We start from the raw sequence: 18,043 nt of genomic DNA on the forward strand, positions 1-18,043 counted from the left end.
TTGTGGTAGCTAATTCATTGGAATATGTGGTTTTCAGTTCTCTAAAAGGCATCTGTGAATCTTTTTCCAGTTGAGGAGTTAATTTTCAGTAATCTACGTGTGCAGATTACTAGATTTTTCTGAAAAGTATATTAACGTGCTGCTTGTAGTCATCTTCCACAGTCCTGAAATCCATAGGTATTGCGTTAAAAGCTCTGACTCTAGTAGAGAGGTTTGGAAGAACTGGTATAATTCAGTGGGTTGTATACATCTTTGCCTTTAAAATGTTTTACATAAAGATGCAATAGGAAAAACAGATTTGTGAAGGAGCTGCTTGGGGCTGGTAAGTTGCTAACCACTGGGGTCATCCTCAAAAATTCTGAGCTGATTTTATATTCAATGGAAAAGACTGTTGTACAGTTTTTACAAAAAAAGTATTAAATTACTGATAAGAAAAAGGCTGAAGCTCAAATGGAGCCAGTTATTAAACTGTTTGTTTAAAGCAAGAGTTTATGCAATTCTTACTAATGATAGCTGCTAAGATGTTTCTAAAAATGGTATTTGTAATTTGAATAATAAAGCATCCTATTAAGGAAACCAAAAAATTCTTATGCTCAAACCATGGCTCAAGAAGCTCACTTAGTGAAGTATTACCTAGGGCTGAAATCTAATCCTTTCCTTTCCCTAGAGACACTGTGAGACAAAGTTTAAGAACACCCTTGGTACATACAGTTCAGTTTCTGCTTATCTGTGGTTATTGGCAGTTATAATTGGAAATGCAGGTCTTTCCACGTACATTTGTAAGGGTTCTTGAAGTGGTTAGAGCTGTCCTAAGCATGAATCAAGATTTTTGTTGCTTCTCCTATGTGGGCTTAAGGGGTGTTAATCCATATCCTTACAGAGCCAGCTTGTAAACCCTTAAAAGAAGAAAATAAGAAAGGTTGCAAGCTCTGTTTTCTTACTGCAGATAAAGAAGGAAAAATAGGGGATTGATGTAAAATGGAGTTTAAATACTTCACTTTTTGCTGATATTTCTTGAATGAGAATGCTAAAAAACTGGGAGCTATGATGTTTGCACAGCACCTTTGTTGTGAGCTTCCTTCAGCTTGCAGAGTAACTGGTCACAGCTTGCACTTATTTGGGTGCTTGATTTTTGGTCTGAACAACGGACATGTTGTGGTTTTGGTCATGGGGGTTATTTGTTTTGAGACTGCAATATTGCATGTCTTCTCAGAGTTCATAGCCTTCTTGTTGGGGAAGCTTTCTGGCCACCCATTCATGATTTTTCGACTGTGCTTTATGGTTTTTTTTGTTGTTCTCATGCAGGGACTGCTACAGAAGTTTGCAGCTCGACATAATCAAATATGAATTAGGTCATTATCAGGAGGTATCAAGATAGAAAATCCTGCTTAATCCAGGAATTTTAAAAATTGCATATTGCAATGAGTTTAGGTAGTAATTTGTTATCAGTATTTAGGTTTTTTAGTAGCTCAGACTTTTGGGGGAAGAGCTAGAGAATGTAAAAAGCATGTGATTTCTCTTAAAATAATGTGAATTTGTACAATATATGTTGTAGAAATCTCAGTAGATGCATCCACTAACAGATGTATCCCTCCTCATTCCTTTCCTGTCTAAAAAGATGCTAGTCATGCAAGTGATTGGAGGATAGACATACAATAAATAGGAAGCTTGCAATGGCAGCTAGGTTTTGAAAGACAGTATTTATTTTAAATACTGATTTTATTTAAACTACCAACTACTTGTGTGTCATGAGTATTTCAGGTGGTTGTGCAAATATATGTCAAAAAATATTCTTGTTTTTTTGGAAATGCGTACTCCAGAGAATACGCATTTTACTGCAGGAGTTACGTGAGAATACAAGTCAGCATAGATTCTTTAATTGTGTGTGACTAAAGTGTGAGCCATGCATATTTTCTCTAGCTGCATTTCTCTTCCTATTCCCCCCCAAGTATATGTTTATTTAAAGAAGAATGAGTTGTTTGAAGGACCAATGATACGTGTCTAACTGCTTTCTCTTCGATACAGACAGCATGGCCAGAGGTGCACGGCAGCTCTTCCGTCCAGACAGGAGCACAGAGAAGATGCACAACGTCCTACCTGTGTGCTGTTCAATAGAGACATGAATTTCTTAGGGTAACCTGTGCAACCTCTGGTCATGTCTCCAAACCTGGACTGCCTAAAAGAGGCCATTTAAACACGGAAATTTGTCTTTGGTTCAAGGGCTAGTCCCGTTTTTATAGCTGGCATACGAGCTCAAATATTTCCCAGTGTTTTAAGTATCTCACAGTCTTTTCTGCAAGCAAGGCAGCGAACCTATTCTTGTGCCTCATTTTTCTTGCTTCCTCACTGTTAGGGAACCACAATCTTTAGAGAAGAAAAGCTTAGTTGTATAGACTATATGGTGTGAAAGAATTTTAACTCTTTTGTGTTTTGTTTTTTTAAATGTTCTACACATCGTAATGCAGTGTTTTAATTTGCTGCCTTTTTGAAATCTGAAATATGATGTAAATTCAATTTTCCTTTTTCTTTTCTCCGTGTTTCATACTGACTCTGAAAGTGTATTACTATTTTAACGTAACCCTTTTCCTTAGCTGTAGAAGAAGGTAATATTAAGTGAGTTTTGAGACAATGTATATGACTAGGAGGTTTAAAATACAAAGCGTATACTAGAGTATTAAAAAACTTGTCGGGTTTTTTTTCCCTTTAAGCAAATTCAGGCATTGAGCTTTTGAGTGCTTAGGCTGATCTGTCTGCTGCTCCATAGAACGGGATTGTGCTTGCCCAATTGTCTGCATAGTTAAAATATTTTGAACATAGCCTATTTTAATGTAACTTCTTTTGAAATGTCTGCCTAATGGAGAAGTCTTAATGGAATACTTTAATAGCCCAAAGTGGTTACCTGCAATTGCTCCAGTGTATTTCAGTCAATTACAAAGGAAGGCAATATTTAATGTTGGAGTGAAGCTAGATGGTGTAATGAACTGGCAGATTGCCAACTTGATCTTCTCCACAGGAGAATTTGTATTAATGTGATGCTTTTCATTTGTTCTCCAGAAGGTCACCAGTAATATGTCAATTGGAGTTAAAATTCCCACTCTGTGCAGTACAGGTTTATGGTCAGATCATTCTTGTGTATTAGCATATTAAGTATCAAAGAGATTATTTTAGCAATTTCATGTCAGAATTTAAATAGGAGGTGGTTGGGTATTGGGAAGAGAGCCTGAGAGAATTGTCATGGAAATTGTTGCTGTAAGGCTGAATCTGGACTTTAGCCATGGAGATAAAGAAAATGGGGCACATTAGAGCTATTAGTGAAAGAAGAGGTGGTTAATAACTGTGCATGTTTCTTATAATGTAATCATTGTAAGACCACTAATTTATTCTGTGAGATAGTAACCTTTATAATAATGTTCTTATGTTAGATGTTATTGATATTTACCTTCTGGTACTCGTTTCCAAGCATCAAATTCAAACTCTTATTTCTGACTATTGACAGAGGCTTTTTACTGTGGAACCTTTATAGTCCTTGTGTTTGGAAGACCTTGATTTAGAAAGCAAATGAGTGACTAAAGTTACTGTTGAAGACAGATAAATTTGTCTTTTTGCTTTATGTGTCTGTAATCCCATGTTCATCCAATTGCTATACTCTGCCATTCCTATTCCTTGTCATAGTCTTTTGTTCCTCTGCTTTGGGCCTCAGGGGAAGTGTAGGGTGTGGGGAGACTCAAGAGTGCTAAGGAGCCGTGGCATTTCACATGCGGCAGGGCTGACGTTACTCCAGTAGTAGATGCATTGAGTGAGGTGTGGCAAATGGACATGGTGCTAAATGGTCCAGAAGTGATGGGCACTGGGGATACCACGGGAGTATGCCCATGCCCATCTCTCTGCCTCTGTTTGCTTTGCTGACTTCCAAAAAAAGTTGTTGACTTGATTTCCCGAGTTTCCGATGTTGCGCCAGTTTGTCTTTTGGGTGAACACTAAAATCCTGTGTGCTGCAAGGCTTTTGAAGGTGATTCAAAATAATTTTGTACTCTACTCAAAATTTAACAATTCATTTCCCAGAATGTCTATGCTATCAAATATTTCTTTGTATTGCTGGCTAGTAGGACATAGCAGGAGAACCAAAAAACTCCATGTGTGGTGCAAACTCTGCCCTGGGGGCATGCTGTTATAATTTTTTGACCCTTGAGAAGACAGGTCCTGAACTTCTGTAACTGAGGATTGTTTCAAGGAACACATTCTAAAGGAACATTTTAAATATAATTGAAATATTTGAGGTGTGGGTTTCCACCCTGAGTTTGTGTCACTTGGCAAATCACAGCGTTTTGGCAAAGCTTTGGACTGTGGGGGTGTGTGATGGAAATTGACTTCTCCTCTGGGGAAGTGACTGTTAGTGTGACTCCTTGCAGAAAACTTCCTCTGGCTCTTCCAAAGCCAAGTGAAGATTTTTATTATGAGAAAAATAGAAAATGGGCTCACAATGCAACAGGATTGAACTCAAGGAGGACAGAGACCAGTCTGCATCTTGTGCTTGTGTGTCTGTTAGGTTAACAGAGTTTATTTCAATATGACTGTTGTTAGGAGTGGTGGTTTTTTGTGCATCTTCTTCCTTTGACTATTTGCACTATCACCATTAACATTCCAAACTACTTTCAACATGTTTTAATTGAGCTGCCAAAATAAAACCTTTCTCGCGCTACAGAAGGAAGTTAGCATTGTTATGTTGAGATAAACACATGACTCATTCTTTTCTTACACGTTCAGATGAAATTTGGACTGTTTTTATTTTTTTTTCCAACTGTACTTCTCTATTTGACTAATAAATACACGGCTCATTTTTCAGGTATTGATGATGAATAGTGCTGTTTTCCAGCTTACTTTCAAACATATATTCTATTTACAAGTGTGCATTTGTGAAGGTGGAAACAATAATTAAGGGAGCTATTGTGTTTTTCTTTAAGGAAAACAAAAATGCCCTAGCAAAATCAGAGGCTTGGTACAGCACTTCAATGATAGATGGTAATGAGCAGTGGATGATTTGTGAGGTAGGACAAGAAAAGATAGTACTATTCAGAAGATCTTGTACCGAAAAAATGAGGAGATGTTTATTTTCTCTTTTTTAGCTCTTAATATTAAAAATATCCTTGTATTATTGACAGGAGAAAAACACGTACTACAAAACATTCAGCCAGCAGGAAAGTAGATCTGCTCTGTCTTGGGGTTTTAATGTTGCTTCATTTATTAAAGCCTCTCTCCCATTTACTTTATATCTGTCCTGCAATTTCAATAGAGCAGTTTTCAGTGGGAACACAGTTAACGTCTGTAATTGGTTAGAAAAACTGATACAGCAAAGTGTTGTTGCCTGTGGTCTGAGTCTGCAGAACACTGGAAGCCCGGGTGGGACAGCAGCTATTCCAGCCATCACCAGGAAGAGGAGAAGGGATTGGTCACCCTTGAGTCTGCTTTCTGCTCTCACAGGCAAATCTTCATTCAGGTGGTGAATTGGATCAGGAGGCTCTTCTGTTGGAATAACATTTTCTCATAATTTGCCATCCTCCGTTATTCTTTTTTTTTTTTTTTTTAATCTTGTGTGTTTTTTAAGGAGGGCTGGCAGCAGTTTGTTGTCTCTTGCAGTTGCTGAGGACCAAAGGGTGAACTTGCAGGAGCTGAGGGTCAGGGAGTCTCGTGTTCTTCACCCCTTGACAATATGTTTAGGTTTAAATGTTTGTCAAACTGTGACTTTAGTAGTTCTCTTACTCCATCTATTAATTAATGGGAGAGTAAATCTCACTTTGAAACATTTGTGGAAGGTATTTATAATACCTTTGTCAATACTATTTATTCTCCCCTCACTTCGTTATCGTGCATGGGATCACTGGGTGACTTGCTCCTGTGACGTTAATTTCTTCATAGGAGGCTTTTGTAGAGTCACAACTGCTTGGAGCCTTTTCAGAAAAGACTGAACAGAAACATTTGTGCAGGAGTGGCCGGGGGTTGTGTAGGGGTTTTAACACATCGTCCTTATGAGATAAAGGCTGCAGCACAAGAAGTTGCTGAGAATTTTTTTCATCCTTATGAATTGGATCTTAATGGATTGACACAGCCTGATTTTGTCAGACATCCTGTGGAGTTAGAAGGGTCATTAAAAAACAGAAACAAGTGTTTAAATACTTTGACTTCTCTTCTGAACAGTTTCTTTGGTGGCTTGAAATACTTAACAGAACAGTGGAGGCCAGGAGGGACCTCTGGACAAGCCATGCGTGTTCTGTCAAGGCTGAGGCTGTACCTGGGGCCGTGTTCAGTAGAATTTGAGACTCTCCCAGGAAGAAGGCCCATCACTTCATAGGGTGTATGTGGCTGTGCTTGGCAATACTTGTGTCTTCTTTACATCCAGCCAGAATTTCCCTGAATGTGGTTCTGTGACCCTTTGACAAGCTTCACCACTGCTGTCAGAGCTCTCTCATTGGGTCACCATCTCTTGTGCAAGAAGGCTTAGAGCCACATGTGGTAGTAATCCAGCTGAATTGCACATCTCTGTGTGTGTGAGGGCCTTCTGGATGGAAATACTTCACTGCCCCACAAAACTCATGGCTATGCTTTTGTTGCTGTACCTCTTTTCCACACGGAGAGACATTTTCTTTTTCTTAGAAAGTACAGTCAAGTTAAACTGACTAATACAAAAGTGAAGGAAACAGTAAATAATGGTGCTTTGTAAAATACAGTCTTTCTAAAACTAGGCTGAATTTTTAGTTCTGTTTCTTGATTGATTTTAATCTGTATTATGAAGGCTTAACTTGTATGTAGTTTGGATTGTTTGGGGTTACAATTGGCTTGTATTCATTGAGAGAAGTTAAATATGAAGATGGGGTCTGTTTATGCTAAACAGGTGGATCAAGTTCAAGCCATTCTGCCTGCTCTTCAGCATCTCATAGGAGGCTTTGACAGCCTGAAAGCTAAATTACCTATTTGGTAATGTTCTAAGTTTAGTGCTAGAACTAAAATACATGTTTGTTGTTTCAGGTGGTGGTGTATAGAACTTTGTTGTAGAGTCCTGCCTTTCACTGCCTGGATCCTTTTAACAGTGTGTCAAAGGTGAGTGGTTCAAGTTTGGTGGTTATTTTCATAACTTAAGGTAACAAGTGAACTAGAGGTATTGCTTGGTTTTGGCTTTTATGTACTAACAGTGTAGTTGTGATTTTTCGAATTTTTCAACTGCTGGATGAATTATTAAATAGCCTGTCTTTTTCTGTCCATGATCTGGGGCAAATTGGTTCTAGTTCTTACATTCAGAAAAAAAAAATCCAAGAAAAAGTGATAGGTTCAGACTGTTAATTGAGAACTAGATATTGCTTCCACTGTTTTATGACTGCTGTATCCTGCTACTCTCTGTTTTGACTTGGGATGTTTTCCCCTGAAGGTGCTGCCTGAAAGCACAACGTGATGGTGTGGGAAGTGTGGAGGAGAAGCAGTCATCCATAAACCATGGCAGGGCAGGCTTAGTATTATTCTTTGGTTGAATTCTAAAAACTAAGTAATAGCTTTGAAAGTGTTGAAAGTATTGGGTGTAAAGAAGGTTTTCATGTTTTGTGTGAGAGCAGAAGAGAATTGCATTTAGTATATAGAGAGCATCTTCCTAGGCTGACTGAGGACCTGAAATAGTCTAATGAAGCTGATGTGCTGTAGAACATCTTTTTGTGATAGAGTTTGGCTGGCCTTTTTCTTTTAATTTGTGCACACTATTGTCGGTTTCTAGTAGCTGTAGTTGGTCTCTGTGGCTTAGTAGGAATTTATTAACATTACTGCTGTACCAAAAAATAGAAGTAAAATGGTAGAACACTGAATAAGCATTCAGCGTTGTATTATCGCAGCATGGAATCTTGGCTTTATTCAGTACTTTACCATGTGGATTTCTTACTTCTTAGTCAAATTCTCTGTTTAAAAAAATGTTGCCTTCTTCAAGGGGAAGTTATGACGTCCAATTATTGACATTTTGGAACCTACAAATGGAAAGCAATAAATTAAGTTGTTGTGTGCCTTGATATTTGCTGTGAGTTCTATTAAATACCTAATTTATTGTTATGAGATGTTGAATTTAGATTTATTTATTCAATAAAATGAAGGTGAACCACTTAGAATTAAAAATGCAATCCAGTCTTAACTATAATGTCTCCGTATGCTTTTGCAAATGATTGGTTTTCCTTTAAACTGAAAAGGAAATTCTGAAGTAATACTGAGATAGTGGGCTTTTGCACTATATTTTCAAATTATCTGACATATGTCTTTAAATGTACTGAAAAAAATTTGTAACCCAGGCTTTTCTAACAGATCAGTGTAACCTTGAGCACTTAGGTGTTTAAAGACTGATAGTAAGAAACCTTTTGAATTAGTTTTCTTTAATAATTTTTCTATGATGTATAAGTAACAAAGTCAAAATATTCTTGAAAGAACTGTAAATGTGAAAACAAAATAAAAACACAGTCCTAAAGCAAATGATTAATCAAGCTTTTGACTTAGTCATTGTAAAATTATTTTTCTGCAATAATTTCTTCTCAAAATTAAGCCAGTATATTTTTGGCTATGGACTACATTATGTATTTATTTCAAATGTGTAATGTAAAACACAGAGCTTTATCTTTGGAATCTCTTACTTGTCCTTTTTTATGATAGTTTTAAGTTAAATATTCAGTGAAAATAATTTTAAAAGTACTCCACTGCTCACTTAAAGGAAATAGGTGTCTGAAGTCCTGGTCATGTACTTAGTCATCTTTATTTCTTGAGCTAGTTGCTGTGATATAGAGCATATTGAGCAATTTTTCTTTTGCTCTTTAATCCAGTAAATGTGAAGGGCAACCAAACATGCCCAAAGTGGAGTTCTTTGTATCAGGTGAAAGTTTCATGTGTTTTGTCAAGAGGCAGTAAGTAGATAACAGCTCACTGAAAGGTGTCGAAGAAGCACTACCTGGACATGTCATTTGGTGGGGTGTGCAAGGAGTATCTCTCCTTTTGTATCTTTTTTTTTCTCCTTTTTATTGAAGAATGAGTACTCGGGACATTCACTGTGTATGATTGGACCACACTCAATTTCAGTAACAAAATTAAATCTAACCGTGTTAATATTTTGTGCCTTTTTCCATCATTTGTGTGCTTGTTTCTGCTGGACTGTATTCAGCTTGGTAAATATGTGAATCTGCAAAACTTGGAGCATTCTAATGTTGTTCCCAAAAGGAAATGAATGTGTAGGTCTAAGTTCAGTAAAGCCTACTTATGTAATGCTTTGTTGAACCAGTATATAGTACACCTTTTGCCCTTTGAAAAGGAAATGAAATTGGCAACAAAGTAAATTTTCAGAAATTATGCTCCAAGCCCTCAAACTTCGCCAAACTGCAGGCAATCATGTATCCTTAGAGGATTTTGTTGTGGTTATCAAGGTCTGCCGCGTGGCTTTTATGTAGCTGGGCAAGCTGGCTTTTGTCAGTTGTTTGCTTTCCTCTCCCTCTCCTCTAACATCATATTTTATATAGTGGTATTCTGTACTTGTGAACTTGTCCCTGATTCACTTGCAGTAATAGAATCAAAACCGAGATCTTATGTTGTATTTTCACAACAAAATATTTTGAAAAGTGATTTCAGTATTGATATACGCATTGAGCATTTTGTATTTTAGATTAAAATCATTTGGGAAATGTTCTGTGATTTTTTTGACACTTAATACACTCATATGGAATGATTGGTTCTTTAGAGCTACCTCTGTATATGAGAGGGAGATTTTTAGATGAGAATCAAACTGGTATGAACAAAATTATTGATGACTTCATACTCAGCAGATTTGTCAAAGGCTGCAGTACCACACATAGAACAGAAATCCTTGTCTGTAAAGATTCTCAGAGTAACCATGATAGAAATGAGCTCCTCACATTTTGAGACTGGGGACCTGCACAAAGCTTCTGACCGATTGAGCCTCCTCCTCTGTTTGAGAGGAAGAAGCACCACAGACATTTCAACTTGTTGGAGCTGTTTGTGATACTGTATCAGAATATTTTTTGGTATTTTTCTGTGATTCAGCATGTTTGTAGTTGTTGATTTTGGATGTTTTTTAACCCAAGGAAAATGATACCTATTCTCAGTGTTTCATATGAGTTAGTTGTGGGAAACTTTGATACTGACAGTTATGAAGAGAATGAAAGGTATGTGCTGAGTGGATGTCTGGATTCCTTTCTCTTAAAAAAATATTCCTGTAATTATGCCAATTATCTCAGGTGCCCAAAGTGATTGTAAGACTTTGAATGCAACTTCAGTGTTACTTAAATATATTTACAGGCATTTAGTACAACAAATGAATTTATAGAATACTGCTTATTATGTTATGCGAGTGGCATAATACTTTCTAACCTATAATTGAGATGGTGGGGAAGAACACTTTCAGCCCACTGTTACACTTCCATTACCACAGTTATGCACTTCAAATAAATTGATCTTCCCTAAATTACATTATTTTAGTATTTCTTTTTTTAGATTTTTCTTTCCTACATTTTTTTTCTTGTTTCTCTTTGTAGTAATTGTAGCTCTACTTGAACTAGGGGCATGTTTTAATTTAGTAATAATATGAAAGTTAAGAATCAGTTGTCTATATGTTTCCAGTTCTCATAGTTTCAGGTGCAACTCATGATTGTAGGTGTCAGCAGTATACCTGTAACAGTCCACAAATGTCCTTTGCAATGTGCTTTAACTGCTGTCCATATGGATTCCTCATCAGAGAGCACTGTTCAGCTTTCATCAATGCAGGAAAATTAATTTATGTAAAAATATAACAATGACCACATTTATTTTATGATGGAAGTAGTTTTGGTATATGGTAGCCAATATGGGCTTTGTCTTGTCATCCAGCTTGTCAGTTTTTCTAAGCCAAATGGTTTGGTGTGTCATCTGGATGTTGAAGTTGGTGAATTTCACAGAAGGGAGGAATATTTAAAAGCTAGTGTGGTATATTTCTTGTGGAATTCAGTTTCTAATAATTTGGCTAATTAATCTTGGATTACAATTACTCTTTGCACTGTAGTAACAGAGCTTCAATTGTACTAAGCAGAGAGAACTGAGAAAATGAGCTTGTCCTGTTGTTTCTTTTTTAAGCCAGTAGCAATGCAAAGCACAGAATACCATGCATACAGATGCAAACCTTTTACACTTCTTTTTTCCTTTCCCTGATTTTAAGTTTGAGAGCCTTACTTTTAAGACATCACAGGCTCCTTGCCGTCTTGTGGACTGAAGCCCCACTTTCCTTTGTGCTGTCTTTTCACACCCTTTTGTTTCAGGGATCGCCTGCAGACCTCATCCCTCCTTATTTTGGAGGCTGTTGTTTGTGTCAGCTGCTTAGTTGTTCCCAGCAGTAGAGCCTTGGTGTAGCCTATTTTCTACCTGCTCCATCCTCTCTTTTATCCCCCCACCTTTCTTTTAAATGATCCTTCTCCTGATTTTTGATTCAGCAGCTTTATGCGTAATCCTTCCAGGTACTGTTGTTGCCACTCAGACTGTTTTTTTCCTTACCGGTTTGGGTCCTTGAAGTTTTGTAGCACACCTTTTCCTTGTGACTGCTTGTTCCACTTTTTCCTATTAATATTTAAAATCTACCAGTAGCCTGATTTTTTTTTTTTTAAATGTTCAATACCATCAGACGTGTTCATATATATGAGCTAGAAATGTGCCTTATGCAAGCAGCTACAGCAGGTGATGTCAGAGAGATTATTTCCCTGAAGCGACAGGGTGTTGAGGGATCCAAATTTTCCCAAGAAGGTGATTTTGAATTCTCTGTCTTGCACCAAAATCCTCAGTTCTTAGCACATTCCCTGATAAGCTCAGTTGTCTCATACCATTAGTTCTCAGGTTATCACATACCAGCCCCAAAAATGCTGTTGAATGAGGGTTAGACTTCTCTTTATATTTGATCTCTGAATTTGCTTTTCAAGATTAAACAGTCAGAGTATTAGTTTTCCTTGCTTAGTTCTCCCTGAACTAAATCTGAAGATTACTGAATGGTATTTTTTGCCAGCCTTAGATTTTCATGGGATCTGGAAAGGTCTGTTCCATTATTGCTGGGTAGAGGGCTGGTTTATGATGGTGAAGATCAGGATGCGTGGGGATGGGAAACATTTATCTCAAAATGAAAGTGTGTTGACGTGCATGAGTTTGCTTGAATGTTTGGACTAGAACTACAAAACTTGTATTTGTGTTTTTAAAATTGATTTTGAAACTACCTCATAAGGAAGGCTTTGACAATTGTGCTCCATAGAATTTGAATTTACTGTCAAAGGGATGATGGAAGCTGGCATTCTCAGCTGCTGACTTGCACTTCAGGCACTCTTTGGATGCATGGCTGCTGTAACATACTTTCTGACTGCAGTGAGTTACTGAAACTTCAGGAAGTCGTGAGCTGTAAGTCTTCTTCCATGTGACTGCTCACACATCGTTATATGGCCAAAATGGGGGTGTCCCATTTGTGTGCTGGGCTTATGTCCATTGTGTGAAGAGCAACTGCTGCTTTGTATTCCTCAGGAAAAAAAAGTGGTGGCAGTGAGATCTTAAGCCTGCTGGTTGTTGTGACCTGCTTCCTGCCTGGGGTTTAGGAGAAGGGGAGAAAAAGGACAGCACAAAGTAGGTCACTGGTCAGCTAAAGATTCTGGCCTGTAGGTGGGTGGCTGGGCATTTTGGAATTTCCACATCCTGAGTCAATACCCTAACTAATCCTGAAAAATTCTTGAAAATAAGAGAAACAAAACTGAGGGCAGTAATTGATAAAATTACATAGTGCTGCTTAGCTTTACAGACTATAGTTTGGTTTCAAGGTGGAATTTTTTGAACTCAAATAACAATACAGACCAAGACCTGTTCCTCAGACTTTATTTTGCAAGAAGCTAAAGAACAAATAAAGTAAAAATGCTTGGTATTACTCACTTGAAACACTCAGGGATTGTATAGTAGAGGAAAGGAAAAGGGATGTCTCTTCTGTAAGTTCTCCCTGGGGTGCAGAGAAGGAAGGGATGAGTATATCTTCCTACTTGTTCCTATTATTTTTTTTCTCTATTTTTTCTACATTCAATTTTATTCTCTGTTACCTTGAGGTGATTTGTGATTTTTTACATACTGGCTCCTATTTTTGTTTAATCATGGGGTTGTAACCTGCTGCTCCATTAATGCACTGTGCTACAGCTTCCAGTATTTGTGTGTTGGTTTTTGTCAGAGCGCCTTTCCTTGAGGCTTGATCCAGATTTGGTAACACTGTTGTCTTGTTTGAATGAGGTCTGAGTTAGATAATGAAGAAATTGCCTACTTCTGCTGTGCCGTTGCTTTTAACAGGGTTGTGGTCTGTCACTTTTGGATATTGACTACAAGTAATGCTTAGCACTTGACAGCATCTTGTATTACTGTAGTATTTTGTATGGCTTCCAGCTGAACAGGTGTTTGAGAGCAATGGCGTAGTCATTTTTATTGAAAATCAGTAGCAGTATAAATTTTTTAATTTGTACTAATCTAGAAGGAACAAGAACTCTGTGGTTAAAGGTCCACATTTCAGACCTGTGGTTTTGAATTTGTCTTTTCCTTTATTTAGTCTTTGTTCTTGTACAGATGTTAATCCTCACAATCTCTGTCCATGTTTGGAAATCATTTGGCTGCTATTATATCCCTTTCATTTTTGTTGATGCATTTTATTGTTATCTGGCAGGAATAGGGAAGAAAATGTGTCTGGGAGCGTGTGAGGGTAGAATGTCTCATCAGTGCAAGAGTACATAGCATTTCTGGATCAAAGGGAATGTGATGTAGCAGCCAAAACCAAATGTTTAATTTTGAACCAAGTTATTGCAGGGAGATTTTATTCAGGAAAAGCAAGCTTTGGAGAAATTTGACAGAAGATAAAAATAATAGGAAGAGATATAAAGGCATTTGGTAGTACTCCATTTTGTTCAAGCACTGAAGGTGAGAGTAGAAATGAGGGACGATGACAGTCTGGCATCACAAGGCAGTGTTGGTCTCTCTTGAATGTGTATTTTGCTCTTATAAATGCAGACTTTTCTAATTGCTTATTTTTGCTTTTGGGTAACTGTTTCTGTGGAAAAAGTCAGATATTCCTCCAGTGAAAATTTACTTTCAAAAGCTTATCCTTTTGAGCAGCAGATCTGGTGCAGTGGAAAATTGTGTTGGCCCAATAGCAGTGGAACAAGTTTTGAGATTGTCTGTAAGCCTCCTTAGAGCAGCTGGCACCTGAACTGCAACATAAGAGCTCAGAATAAGGAGCATCCTCCTAACGTACTTACAGAAGCGTGTGTTCTCTGGAGCACTCCTGGGGTTTTAGAAGAAGGGTTTTAGAAAATCCTCTTTCATCCTCTTCCCTCTTCTCTGAAAGGTGTTTCTCTCTTGGCTTTGTGTCCCTCTCCATCAACTGAGGAATTAGCAATAGCTAGCTGTTGTAATTTTGTAGCAGAGCACTCACAAGTACAAGTTTTTGGAAGAAGTCCTCATTTAAACTGAAGGAAGATATTCAAGAAATAATTGGATTGAAAGAAATGAATGCTACCAACAGTCCAGACCAAAAATTTGGTCTTGGTTTTAAATTTACAGCATTCTTTCAAAGTTATAGGACACAAGTCATTTTGAACCTGTTTGTTTAGGAAAGTTTGAGGGTTAGTGTTTCCTCTGCATTTGTGCTTTGGTAGCAGTGAGAGGATTCCTTGTGTTGACTCTGAAGTGCTGTTAGATGGAAGAAAAAGTAATTTTAAGGGGAGACTGGGATTGCCATTTCTTACCTAGGCTTACACTTTCTTGGTTAGCACGGCAGTCAGCGTGACTGACGAAAGACTCATGAAGCTGCAGCATTCACTCGCATCTCATAAAAGATCCAGGAGTGTTTCTTTATTTAAATTGTGCTTTCACTGGGTGCATGTCCTATCAGGAAATTAAAAGCATAGCTTCCTGAGTAACTATCTCGTGTTCCAGTCATTTTCAGGAAGATGTACAGATTTATACAGGAATAAATTTAATAGTGTTAGCTGTCTCTTAATGAAATCTGACACTGCATCTTTCAAGCTGCCTGTTTGGTTACATCCATAAGCACAGAATCAAGAATGATATCTTATGTCAAGTGATTATTTTTACCTATACCATTCAAAAACCTTGCTTCTAGAAAGTAGATTTCTGCCTGAGAAACTCTCCTAGACATGAGAAATAAGTGTTCATTAACCACAATTCAGCTTTGGAACTTTGTCTTGAGATTTAAATTAAGGAGTATCCTTTTTTTCCCCCACTTCTACATGCACCCTTTCATATCGGGTAAAAATTTTGGTCCAGGTGACCTGTAAAGAAAATCCAGGAATCTAAGAATTTATTCGGCATTCAAAATGACAGTAAACTGGAAAGTTTACAGGAGCAGAGTCTCTAGTTGCCAAGGTTTACAGGACCTTTAAATTAATTAGTACTCTGTGGACTAGAAAGTTTAAAATTGTTATAACAAAATAGTTTTCTCATTTTCCTGCTGTTATGAGGTAGATTGATGGGGCAATTTTTAGAAAAGCAAATGATAAATCGCTTAAGACTATAGAGTGAATGTTGTCTAGGAATGGCCAATATATTCTTTTTTTTTTCCCTTTAAAAACTTTGGAAATAAATGGGGTTTTTGAACTGAACAAACATCTCTTCTTTCTAGTTAAAAAGTGAATATATGATTTTTCCATTGGGGAACAGAAGGTCAGCAGTTCAGTTTTATTTTCAGCATTTTATAGACAGTTTAAAGTGAAATCCCTTGAAAAGTAGGTAGCGGTGTTTCAAGGGATTAGCAGTAAAACGTAGCAATCCACAGTGATTCTGAGCTTTGTCCTTCTGTGTGAGATCAAGGTTAAACTTCTTATGTCTGAGGACTGTTCTTTGTTTATACAATACAGAAATATACTAATGCTTCCAGTGAAGTATAACTCCTACAGACCATTGAATGTTTGAGCTATGGGAAAAGAAGCAGCAGTGGAAGCAAATCTTTCAAACAGTTTATTATTTGGAATCTTAAAAGAAATTCAAGGATGTCTCCTTTATAAAATCTCATGGTGTTCACCATGTCCTGAGTGGCTGGCTGGTTTAATTTTGAGAAGGAAGGTTTACTGATAGTAAGGATGAAAGTCTGTGAACAGGAGTATACTTAATTTCTTCTTTCACAGAGCATGGATCACCAGTCTGTCACATCGCTAAGTTTACCTAAATGTCCTCTCAGTAGAGCGTCTGGACTTTTTTTCTGACGTTGTGTGCTTGGCTCCCTCCTACTCTGTTTTTTTAAGGGCTGTGGAGAGCTTGTTAGGTGTGAAATGGTTTGTAATTTTGTCTTATGTGGACACCTAGGGTATGTTTTATTCTTCCTGGACTTTCCCTTCTCTTTTATCTTGTTTGTTTTTTGTTTCATGTGTTTCTGAATAGAGAGGCGAACTTAAATGCTGTCTGCTGGGAGAAGTGGAGAGAGAGCCATCCAGTGCAACAGCAACAAACATTAAGCTAATCTGTGTCTCTGACTTTGTAGAAGCACTGAAACACCCATAAACCAGTGCAGGGATATGGTCATTAATCATTGCTGCTGATTTAGAGGTGAGATGAGGTCTCCTTTCCAAAAGTTTTCTTTGGGGCTGCAGAGTTTATTAACTGCATCATTTTTTCTGGAACTGCTTTTAAAAGAATTCAGGAAAAGATGAGTCAAAGCTCTTTTCTGGCCCTCTTGCTATATCTAAATGTGAGGCAGTCTGAGATTTTGTTGTGTTTACTCTGCAGCCAAGAAAAATGGGCCAAAAAAGCTGCCACTTTTCTGTATGTCTCATGTTGTCTGTAGTCAAAAGGTCTGAAGATACACTCTCTGCGCAGTCTGGGTATTCCCACTGCTGTCTAGAATGTACCATTGCTCTTGGTTGCCTTCAAAATAAAGCAGGAAGACTTTGTGCACTAATAGTGGAAAAAGTCACCGCAGGTTGGGTCATTCACAGTCACTGCATTTGCATTAAGCTGCTGACGGAGGCAGAAAAAAACCTTGCAGCTGCTGCCTGTACTTGCCTGAGCCCTGCCTGCTGCTGGGGATTGCAGCAGCAGGTGCAGGAAAGGGAGCTTGAGGGCAGATGGCACAAGCACAGGGAGGGCAAAGGCTGGAGGAAGGGCTGGCCAAGAAGAGGGATATTGGCCAACTGTCTGTTGTTGGAGTTGCTTTATATTCAGACTTTTTTTTTTCTTCTCATCTTTCAACAAATTAAAATCAGCAAAGATGACAGTTCACATTCCCTGTGTTTTCTGGTAAGTATATGATAAAAGGGCATGGAAAGATGTACAGTCTTCAAGATGGAAGGAAATACCTTCTTCCAAAAATACAGTCAGAGAAAAAACAGTAAAATTCATCTTACTGTAAAAATCCTCTTGTTGTTTTTTGGGTTTTTTGCTTGGTCTCTAGAAGGTTGCCAGTACTGTCTGTTAATCTTTGTCCTATTTTCTGAATGACATACAGATACACATTTCTTAAAAACATCACACATCCCAAACAAACTGAAACATGTTTGTTTGGTTTTCTTAATCCCTTAAGGTTGTCATCCCACATTTATGGAAAGATTTGAGCTAGAGTTTTCTCACAAGCACTTTGCTCTGTCTGTTGGTGACTATACTAAGCTTAGTTAAAGACGTGATGAAGTGTTTTCTCTTTAATTTCTGTTACTATTGCTATTTATCTTCTAAGCATAGGTAAGTTATAATGCTTGTAGCTAGTACTGTATAACTGTAACATGAGCTGCTATAATAGAAACTTGTTCCTGTAGAATACCAGCTTTTTGCCCTTTGAAACAGAACTTTAAATTTAAATCATCTTTCAGAAGCTGAAAATGAACACTGCCTACTTTATAACAGTCATACTGTTCCAAAAAAGGCTATAGAAATATCCTCTTCAAGTAAAACATCAAAAGACTTTAAAAAACTCAGCATCCTGAAACAGCAGAGCACTTATCACATAAATAGAAAAGATTATACTTAGTATTATGTGTTTTAAAGTCTG

The 18,043-nt window shown here is 37.6% G+C and overlaps 1 protein-coding gene across 2 annotated transcripts in view; it reads left to right on the forward strand.

The window, feature by feature from the left end:
- NCK2 (NCK adaptor protein 2) overlaps positions 1 to 18,043 on the forward strand; it is an 86,260-nt gene that overhangs the window by 24,931 nt on the left and 43,286 nt on the right. Inside the window, exon 2 of one of the 2 annotated variants that reach the window (XM_058824893.1) lies at positions 7,021 to 7,092. The exons of the other annotated variant lie outside the window; for it this stretch is intronic. The gene's annotated coding sequence lies outside the window, so the exon portion shown is untranslated. The remainder of the gene's footprint in view (positions 1 to 7,020; positions 7,093 to 18,043) is intronic. 2 annotated transcript variants of the gene reach the window in all.

The sequence above is a fragment of the Ammospiza caudacuta genome, chromosome 2 (genome assembly GCF_027887145.1).
Source record: "Ammospiza caudacuta isolate bAmmCau1 chromosome 2, bAmmCau1.pri, whole genome shotgun sequence".
NCBI lineage: Eukaryota > Metazoa > Chordata > Aves > Passeriformes > Passerellidae > Ammospiza > Ammospiza caudacuta.